The sequence below is a fragment of the Olea europaea genome, unplaced genomic scaffold (genome assembly GCF_002742605.1).
Source record: "Olea europaea var. sylvestris unplaced genomic scaffold, O_europaea_v1 scaffold349, whole genome shotgun sequence".
NCBI lineage: Eukaryota > Viridiplantae > Streptophyta > Magnoliopsida > Lamiales > Oleaceae > Olea > Olea europaea.
This window is the reverse complement of record NW_019254008.1, coordinates 29,197-36,593: the sequence shown is the minus strand read 5'-3', so window position 1 is coordinate 36,593 and position 7,397 is coordinate 29,197. Positions and strand designations below refer to the sequence as shown.

Below are 7,397 nucleotides of genomic sequence, written 5' to 3'. Positions count from 1 at the left end.
AACTTACTGCTACTATTTTCCAAAGTTTAAGTTTTTTTTTTTCCCCATTCAAAATCCCGCGCAGGCTCTATACTTGGTGCATACTTTTCATAAATAGAAGTGGACAAGATTTGAACTCATACTCTCCGTCTAAAAGCTTAAAATGCTGAAGAATGAACGAACTTATTTATTTGCTAAAATAAATGTCGAATTTGTCTTTATGAGATCAATAAATAAGCCGAAACAAAACATACTTCTAATCAATGAAATCAAAAGCATATAAAAAACATTAAAACCAGTTCTATCAGTAGAACATCAGATGAATATTTAGCAGACAACATATGGATCCATGTATTAGATGATAGAGACCTACAGATGTGACTTACTTGAGCTTTCCTGATTGTCTTTGGAGTTTCTAAACAAAAACTGCTTTAATCCTCTATAGTTGAACTAAACTGTGACTGCCCATGTGAACAAACCGCAGAATCACACCCTAGCACAGAGAGAGATTTTGACGTATAAAATATATTAAACATACCAAACATAGTGGTTTTACTAAAAAAAATAATAATATTACGGTCAGAATCATGTCGACAAGTAAATGCATGGTAGTGTCGTGGGGACTCATAAAGCACAAATGAAAAATTATACTGAGCCCTTATCTGTGCCCCATTCTTATCAAAGAATTCATTTTTGAATAGTATATTAATGAAAAATGTATGATTAAAAAATAAATAAAAATTTTGAATTTGTATATAATATTATTTTAATGAAAAATGTATAATTAAAATGGGATCAAATTATTGTTGAAAATTTTATTTTGATGAAAATAATAATAAAATAAATACTTTCATGAGGCATTGATGGCAGAGTTGGTACACAAATCTAAAAGGGCAGCTGGAAAATAAATTAGTCTATAGGTTACTACCAACTACTACGTTATTTTTAAATTTTATTCTTTTTTTATTTTATTTTTTCAAGGTCCTTTTGAAATGGTGATGGCCCACATTTCACTTTCAAACAACCTTAAATCTCAAATTGTATGTATGTAAATAATGATTTGTCCTTTTGAACTATAAATCTCAAATTTCATTTATAATTTTAAATAACCATAAATTGCATGTGTATAGTTGTAAATAAATGATTTGGCACTTATATATGGGTGAAGTTTGATGCAAAAAGTTGGAAAATATTGAACTAAATTAAGAAAGAATAAAAAATAAATTTTTTTTTTTTATTATTACTCATTTGTAAATATGCTTTTATTTACGACAAGCAATATGATGAACGAATAATCTAAAACTCAAATTTTGAAAATAGAAAATAACGCTTCTATTTTAATTGATAGAGAAAATAGCCCATAATATCAAGAAAAATAAGAGAAATAAAGGGTATTTCGGATTTGTCATTTTATTTAAAGACTTTTACATTGACAAAATAAAATCTAATTTCATATGTATCCTAATATTCTTTTGTTCATATAAGTTTTTGTTTTTAACTACATGTTTTATGAAATTCACAACTTTTCAACCATACATTTCATCAACTTTTATAAAAAAAAAAAAAAAATTAAAAAGAAAAAAATTGATTTTAATCCCCACCAATTAAAGGCTTAGTATTATTTTTCAATTACCCTTTTTAACACAACAAATCTATAAGGATTACTCTAAATTGAATGCGTCCTTTATTTTATGACCAAAAACTACAATAATTCGAAAAAAAAATAAAAATCTCCATTTTTCTTACAGAAGAATTTATATTAAGATATTTACGATCACACTAGAAATGTTTTAATTCAGTAAAATAAAACATGTTTATTGATTTGTACGTATTATTATGAAAATTTTTAGTCAATTTGATATCTTCATTGTCATTGGCAAAACTAAGTAAAAAAAAAAAAAAAACACTAAATAATTCTATGTCTTTTCACTTATAAGAAGCTTTCTTGAAAATAAAAAATAAAAAAATCCCCCCCAAAACATGCAAGGGGGCGGCGGAGATGTTAGGTGGTATGAGGGTTGGTTAAGGAGAGAATGGCAGATGGATTTTGGTAGGTGACGGATCCATTGGCGGCTTGTTTGCGAATTATTATGTACAATTAATATTAATTGTGACCGGATTCTTCTGGATTTTGAACCAACCCAACGCCCCCTCTACTTTTTTATGAAAGCTAACCAAAAATTAAATAAAATAAATATTTTGGTAATAGACTAATAGTGGTCCCTAACGGGTTGGATAGCCCCACTCCAAAAAAATGAAAAAGGGAAAATTTTGTAATTAAGAAATTAAGTATCACCCACTTCATAATTAAGAATAAAATTTTCAAATTTCAAAAATCAAAATTTTTAAATTTTTATTTATGAATTAGTTTATTAAACATATATTTTGTTAATTAGATATATTAATGTCACAATTCTATGTAATTTGGTCACAATTTATGAATTAACTGGTTACAAATTAATTTTCGGTTACAACTTATAAAATTGTTGCTTGCAACTAATTTCTCGGTTACAAATAAAAAAATTTGTAGATCACAAATTATTTATCGATTACAAATAAAAAATTTTATAAGTAAAAGATTATACATTGGTCACAAAACAAAATTTTTATTAGTCACAACTCATTTATTCATTGCAAATTATTAAATTAATTGGTCACAATTAATTTTTTTATCACAACTTAATCAATTGTAAGTCACAATCACAATTTTTATGTTACATATTACAAATTAACCAATTATTAGTCATAATAAACTAAATAACTGTTCACAAACATCCAACCACATCTCATTCTACCTACCACTATCACCATGACAACTACCATTACTATCACCATTATCGCCACCAGATCTTGCAAAATCACTATAGTTGCCCAACCACCAACAAAACCTTCATAACGTCGCCCAACCACCAACAAATTCATCGCCACCACAACAAACCACTGCCACCATTGCCACTCCAACATATCAAAACCAAATCAATGTCTGTTCCACCACCATCATCACCTGTAACACTACCACTGCCACCACCACTGCAACCACTACATAGTTCATCCCACTCCATTGCCGCCTTCACCAATAGTGCCGTCACCACCGCCAACGCCGCCACCACCAACATCGCCACCGCAGCTGTCGCACCACTAACACTTCCATTTCCAAACCACCAAAAAGATCCCTAAACCACTACCCATGTGTACTATCTTCTGTTGGCTAGATCAACTCACTGCAATACTGTTAACCACTATATTTTCTCCATCACCTCTCCAAATCAAAAAGCAAATCATCAAGAGCCTCCACCAAAACCAAAGTAGACCATAACCCCGCCATCTTCTTCACACAACTGCCATCTCCACCCACACCAAACCATCACACAACCATCACCACCACATCCATCTTCAAAAAGGTGAGTCGAGTGACGTCGCTATTGATGATGGCCACTTTGCGATCGGTACATTCTCTTTCACAGCACCGCTACACCAATGCTCAAGCAGCAAGCGATGTTGTTGCTACGAGCGTTGGTGTCGTGTCGATGTTGGTGAAGTTTAGGAGAGAGAGATTGAGAGGATGATAGTGCCAAAGCTAGTGAAGGACAGAGACTGAGAGGTAGAGAGAATTAAAATTTACGGTTAAGGATAGTGGGGAGGGTGGGTGGACGGAGGTTGGTATATAAATTATTTCAACAACAACAACAACAACAATAATAATATTATTATTGTTGTTGTTATTGAATTTTTTTCTGATTTTTTAATATAAACTTTGCATCTCATTTTTTAAGTTGGATCTTAAACACATATAGATGGGTGTTATTTCCACCCTATAAAATGAGATATTTGATTAAGTAGAAATTATACCAAATCATACTTTAAAAATTCAACGTTCTAAAATCAGGTTGCAAGTTTCACAATTCTAAAATCAAAATTTTTTTATATTAATTATTTAAACAAACTCATAAAATTAAGAAAATATCAAAATCCTACCCACTACCCACCAAACCCGTAACTCTCCCTCGCTTTCCCTCTCCCTCCATTCTCCGTTGTCTCTCTGGCGCCACCAAGCAGTCATCGTGTCGCGCACTTGGATGGCGTCGAGACATGGATGCTCCAATCATCTGATGGCGAAGAGCTGGTGGTGGCGGCGTAGGTTGTGGTGGCAGCGGTGTGGATCTGCAGTGAGGAAAGGATAATTTTCATTTTAGAATGTCGGTGGATCTGGGTCGGTATCGATTTTGGAAGTCTCTAAAATCATTGTTGCTGGTATGGTGGTTTGGATGTTTTGTTGGTTGAAAATGGTGGAGGTGGCAGTGATGTGATGATGGCGGTTGTGGGATGCTAGCAGTTTTGGATTCGATTTGTTGGTGGTGTTGGGGTGGGGGGTGGTGGTGGTGGTGGTGGTGGGATGCTGGCTCCGATGGTGGTCGTGACAGTGGTTGTCTGTGACTATTAAATTTGTTAATCTATGATCGATAATTAATATGTAACCAATAAAAAATATAAATCATGACCAAAAAATAATGTGTGACCAAAAAAATTGTTTATCTGTGACCTCTAATTTGATAATTTATAACTGTATAATAAATTGTAACTTATAATATTTGTGATTTGTGATCAATAAATAAGTCGTAACTTGTGAATTTTTCGATTTGTGAACGATGAACAAACTGTGACCTATAAAATTTTTGAATTGTGACCGTAAAATAATTTGTGATAAAATTTCTTATTTGTGATTAAAAAATAATAAGTGACGAATTAAATCGTTAATTTGTAAGCAAATTATATAAATTTGTGACCTAAATATAGTTAATTAATTAATTAATTGAATCATAAAATAAATGTTAATAAAAATCTGATTTTTGAATTTTGAGACTTGCTTTTCTTGATTTAGAAATGTGTGACACTTAAATTCATATGAAATTTTGATGTAATCCCCCACCCCTCAATAAATATAGCCCAAATCAGATCCCAAGGCCCAAGTGTGTTAAGCCCAACTGACCATCGTCACCCATGCACCAAGCCCAGTCCAATTTCCAAATGATGTTCACAAATTTCATCGAAATTTTTCTTACTATTTTTTGTTAATAAAGACAAAAAAGGTACAACTTAAACTCATATTTGGTGGCTATTATCTCCATTTTAAAGAGTTTCGAAAAGTATTTTTTTTAGGAGTAGGTGCGATCCGGTTTGGTCTGATTCCAAAGGAAACCGAACTGAATACCAATGAAAATTTTAGAAATTGAGCCATTGGTTCCATAACTAACTATGTAACCGAACCGGAACCAAACCAATTGGTTCCGATTCAGTCTGGTCCGATTCTTTACATTGAAAATGTCAAAATAAAATATTCAATAATCGAACATACTATTCAAAGATTCATTTAGGTATAGATTTACAAAGCGAAAACAAAATAAAAATTATGTAATCAAAATGAAAACAAAATAAAAATTTCGCACTTATAAATTAAATTATATATTATAAATAAATTTATTTAGGTATAGATTTACCCAATATTCTAATTTCGTTTAAAAATCAATTAATCAAAGAATTATAAGAAGAGACAAGGAAAGAATAAAAGAGAAGAAGGAAAGTACTGAAGTCTAAAATAAAGAAGGAACACAATTATTTTTTATAAAAGTGTTGGAGATTAAGTTATATATTTTACCAAAAAAGAAAAAGAAAAAATCAAATGAGAACCGTCTGCTTCCCGCAGTTCTCATACTAGAATCGGGAACCGGATCGAAATTGGTTGGTTCTTAATAATTTTTCCCGAAATCAAATTATTTTTTAAAAGATTCGGACCCGAATCGGCCGGTTCTAAACGGTTCCTATCCAGTTCCACCGGTTCTGGGAAAAATTACTCACTCCTAATTTATTTATTTATTTATTTTTTTAAGAATGTGTGGTTAAAAAAATAAGATTTTTTTTAATTACGTGCATAATATTTTATTATATAAATGTGTGGTTAAAAATAATCTTATAGAAAAAAGAGCTTTAAAACAATGAGAATCAAACATAACCTAATTAATTTTTTGTAACAATCTTGAATATGATGGCTCGCCATGTATATTGAGATGTTTGAGGTGAAATTGAGGGTCATCATTTGACAAAGAAAAAAGTTCACTTAACAACGTTAAAGGAAAAATATTTTTGAACTAAGCCCATGTTTGGGCTCCATTCTTTTAAAATACGTTGTTTCAATACTCGTTTTCAATCATACATTCTCACATAAAATAATATTACATACAAAAAATTTTTTAACCATACATTTTTCAAAAAATTACTATTCGAAAATACATTTTTCCTCGCCAAACGGGGACTAAATAAAAAATGTTATTCAAAAAATAAATACCCGATTTTTTTATAAATAACTACTCCATAATTAATAATAAAAATAGAACTTATTTACCTAATAATACTTACGCATAACTATTAGATGGAAGTTTGGCTTTTTAGGCATGTCATCGGTCAAAGTTGGAAAGGATTTAGGAAGAGTTTTGAGGATCAAAAATTTTAATTTCCGATTTAATGTTGAATAATTGAATTATTCATATTTTAATAGACGATACAAAATAATTTATATTGTTTCTGTAGATCTAAATTATGAGTTGTGTATTGAAATCGATGAGTGAATATTCTCTAGCTTTTTTCAGTTTCAATTTTTAAAGTTCGGGGTGCCGCTAGTTTTGTTGCAAGATTTTCTTTGAATTTGTTAATGTTTACTTATTATAGCCTGTTTGAGCTCTATTGAAAGGCTTTGGAATGAGAGATTGGTGGAGAACGCTTGATAAAAGAAAAAAGATTTAGATTTACGTGTAATATTATTTTATTAAAAAATACGTGATTGAAAAAAAAGAGAGAAAAATAAACTTTTGAAAAAAAAATTATAACAATATTCATGCATAACTGAATAAGAGGATATTAACACCCCAGATTTGAATGGAATAATGATATTTCCTCTTGAGAGGATAACTGCAAAGATAATATAAATATCCGATGATATTTCTTGTAAGATATTAACATATAAATGGTTGGATCAATTTATTTCTTGTCTTTTTTTTTTCTTTTTTTTTTTTTGTTTTTTTAGAGCACCGGTTGAATCTAGTGGCACCAAGTTCCCACATAGGAGGACGATATTTGATCCCTACCATTCTCATCTCTCGTGTAATAAAAAAGATTCACTTGTGCAAATATTGAGTGTGTATTTCCTATAAACTGCATGAATCACTGTGGTTAAATTTCTACTCTATTCTATTATCGGTCTAATAGTCATGCAAATTTATATTATTTTGCTCATAAGCAGAATTTTAACTCGAGCCTACCTCTACACACATATATTACTCTTTAAGAAGTATTAGCCCTAGATTAATGACCACATTATAGTGTCTCAATCATTTCGATGATCGTGGTGTGAATGTTGTCTTTTTCTT

The 7,397-nt window shown here is 30.7% G+C and overlaps 1 protein-coding gene across 1 annotated transcript in view; it reads right to left on the bottom strand.

The window, feature by feature from the left end:
- Window positions 1–511, bottom strand: part of LOC111386269 (protein DETOXIFICATION 24-like) — a 20,241-nt gene extending 19,730 nt beyond the window's left edge. Inside the window, exon 1 of the mRNA XM_023010732.1 lies at window positions 353–511. The gene's annotated coding sequence lies outside the window, so the exon portion shown is untranslated. The remainder of the gene's footprint in view (window positions 1–352) is intronic.
- Window positions 512–7,397: the final 6,886 nt, after the last annotated feature.